The sequence below is a fragment of the Budorcas taxicolor genome, chromosome 20 (genome assembly GCF_023091745.1).
Source record: "Budorcas taxicolor isolate Tak-1 chromosome 20, Takin1.1, whole genome shotgun sequence".
Taxonomy (NCBI): domain Eukaryota; kingdom Metazoa; phylum Chordata; class Mammalia; order Artiodactyla; family Bovidae; genus Budorcas; species Budorcas taxicolor.
In genome coordinates, this window is record NC_068929.1 from 66,655,213 (window position 1) to 66,658,668 (window position 3,456).

The 3,456-nt window shown below is 45.0% G+C and overlaps 1 non-coding gene across 1 annotated transcript; it reads right to left on the reverse strand.

Annotated features, from left to right (window-relative positions):
- Positions 1 to 3,008: 3,008 nt before the first annotated feature.
- On the reverse strand, positions 3,009 to 3,081 carry TRNAR-GCG (transfer RNA arginine (anticodon GCG)). Its single transcript has one exon. It is a non-coding gene; the product is annotated as a tRNA-Arg (tRNA).
- Positions 3,082 to 3,456: the final 375 nt, after the last annotated feature.

Below are 3,456 nucleotides of genomic sequence, written 5' to 3' on the forward strand. Positions count from 1 at the left end.
TCAATGGACATGAGTTTGGGTAAGCTCTGGGAGTTGGTGATGGACAGGGAGGCCTGGTGTGCTGTGGTCCATGAGGTCGCAAAGAATCAGAAATGAGTGAGCGACTGAACTGAACTGAAGAGAGCTAAAGAATACGGGGCTCCAGAACAGCAAGTGGGGCTTCTGAGCAAGAGCCCCCAGCCCGTCTCTCTGTCTGCCCCACTAATCTTTTGACTTTGTCTTCTCCTCAGAGGTCACACTGGCCACTGAGCCTTTTGGAAACTATGTGGAGTCTGTTTGAACATGACCCCTTTTGGGTTTTATGGTGGTTTAGTCTCAGATAACTACTCTGAAGGCCACCCTTCCACATGATCCCAGGGAAAGTATAAAAAACTGAGAGGCTGGGTAGTGAAGTAGCAGAAAGAGAAGTTAGCCACACATCAGGTTGCCCCGAAAGAACTCTTAAACAATTAAAAAAATTTTTTTTTCGACCTTACCGAGTAGCATGTGGAATCTTAGCTCCCCAACCAGAGATCGAACTTGTACCCCTTGCATTGGAAGTGTGGCGTCTTCACCCCTGGACTGCAAAGGAAGACCCCCCCCCCCCCCCACCCAGAGAAATTTGATTTCACAATGCCCCTGCCCTGCTTGGTGAAGAACTTTCAAGAGAATGAATGAATAACTGAAAGTCATGCAAAGGTATCCATGGAATTTTATAAGGATATGAATACCAAGAGGAGGTTGGGGTTTGAATATGAGTTATCAGTTTAATGTGAAAAAACAGTTCTGACTCCAGGTCAGTAGATACTTTAATCACGTTGGCAGAGGCCTATACATCAAAGTCTGAAACGTTTTTGGCATAAAGAGCTTGCATGTTTTATTTTGTTCTAATTGAAGTTTATTACTGGTAGCTTTGGTTCAGTAGCTTCACCATGAAATGGAGGCCTCAGTCCTGAAGCCCTTGGGAGGAAACTGTGTTGCTGGTTGGGGAGCAGGCCAAGGAAGTGGGCCCTCTCAGCTGCCTCCCGGGGCCAGCCAAGTGGCTTCTTGACCTCTCAGCGAGGTGTTGACAAGCCTGGCCACCAGAGAGGACACGTGGGGATGTTTACCGCAGTGATATGGGTGGAGGAGAGGTGAGGGAACGCTGGCACCCCGACTCAGGCAGTTTCGCACCCAAGGCCTGGCTACCATCCCTGGATGGATCCTCGGACTGTGATGCAGCTGACAGCTGGTTGTGCTTTCAGAACTGGAAGGCAGACTGACGGTGAGAGCCAGAACCATCTGCATAGAGCTCTACAACAAGCCTCAGAGCTCCAAATAAGCTGCTCTTCTGCCTCTCCCGGGATTTTCTGGAAGCACCAAGACCTGCAAATATAATTGCCATATCTTACAAATTACCTAATGGCAACAACAGCAAAAATAAACCCATCGAATTCCATCAAAGGCTTCTGCACAGCAAAGGAAACCATCAGTGCCATGAAACAGACACCTGTGGCATGGGAGGAAATATATTTACAAATCATATATCTGATGAGGGGATAGTATCCAAAATATATAAAGAACACATGCAACTCAATAGCAAAAAGCCAAGTAATCCAACTTAAAAAATGGATCTGAATAGAGGTCTTTCTAAGGAAGACATACAGATGGCCCACGTGAAAGATGCTTAAGATCACTAAGCATCAGGGAAATACAAATATAAATAAAAATGAGATAATACCTCATATCCATTAAAATAGCTAGTATCAAAATGACAAGAAATAACAAGTGTTGGTGAGGATGTGGAGAAAAGGGAACTCTTGTGTAGGGGATATATGTAGCCATTATGAGAAACAGTATGGAGAGTACTCAAAAATTTAAAAATAGAACTATCATTTGATCTAGGTATCCCATTTCTGGGTAGTTATCTGTGGGAAAGGAAAGCCCTAATTTGAAAAGATACCCGCACCCCCACATTTATAGCGGCACTGTTTACAGTAGCCAAGAGATGGAAACAAGCTAAATGTTCATCGCTGGATGAATGTGTGAGGAAGATGTGGTGTACACACACACACGGATGTGTTTCAGCCGCAGAAAAGGAAATCCTGCCATTCATGACAACATGGATGGCCCTGGAGGACATTATGCTAAGGGAAATAATTCAGATAAAGATATATACCAAATGATGCACTTATCTGTGGACTCTTAAAACAGACAAACGAACATTACAACACCAAAACTCACGGAGATCATATTGTTGTTTACCAGTGGTGGGGTATGAGGATGGACAAAACTGGTGAAAAGTTTCATAAGGTACAAACTACTAGTTTTTTAAAGAAAGAAAAACACTGCCTATCATAAAAGCTTTCCAGACCTCTGGAGCTGAGTCTTCCTGAAATTTCCTAGAGGTGCCTGACTCGCAGGTCACATTGTGTTTCTGCCTGGGAATTTAGGCAGACAATGTAGTGGTCTTATTTCTGGCTCTTGGCTCTCTTACCCTTCTACCTTTCTCCAAAGAAAATTCATTACATTAGGATTGACATATACTTACCAAGGATAAAATAGATAGCTAGTGGGAAACTGCTGTATATACTGCAGGGGGCTCAGCTTGGTGCTCTGCGAAGACCTAGGGGGTGGGATGGGGGGAGGAGGGAGGTTCAGGAGGAAGGAGATGTATGTGTGTACATATAACTGACTCACTTGGTTGTACACAGAAACTAATACAGCATTGTAAAGCAACTATACCCCAATAAATTAAAAGAGAAAATACATTAAATTGATAAACTCATTTGTTTCCATGACCTATTTAGTGAAAATGAAAGTAAAAGTCGCTCAGTTGTATCTGACTCTTTGTGACCCCATGGACTATACAGTCCATGGAATTCTTTTGGCCAGAACACTGGAGTGGGTAACCTTTCCTCTGGGTTGGGGATTCCCAACCCAGGGATCGAACCCAGGTCTCCCACATTACAGGCAGATTCTTTAGCAGCTGAGCCACAAGGGAAGCCCAAGAATACTGGTGTGGGTAGCCTATCCCTTCTCCAGCAGACCTTCCTGACCCAGGAATCGAACTGGGGTCTCCTGCATCGCAGGCAGATTCTTTACCAACTGAGCTATCAGGGAAGCCCTATGACCTATCTGCTGTGTAGCAAACAGTCTGACCATTTAGTGGTTGAAGACAATACTTGGTTATTCTCTTTCACAGTCCTTTGGATGGGCTGGGTGTTTCTCCTGGGTCTCTACTGCAGTTGTGGTCATGCGGCCACTGGGGCTAGTGGCCCAGCCTCATCAGAGACTTCACAGAGTGGGATTCTCCAGATGGCTTCACTTGGACACATGGCCTCCCTCATCTTACAGGAAGGCATGGGTTTCAAGAGGCAGAAAACCCAAGTTTTCAGGGCACTTAGAGGCTGTGCCCCAAATCAAGTATTGAATATTCCTACTGTATTCTAACATTCAGGGCAAGTCCTAGAGCTTGCCCAGATTCAGGGGGTTGGA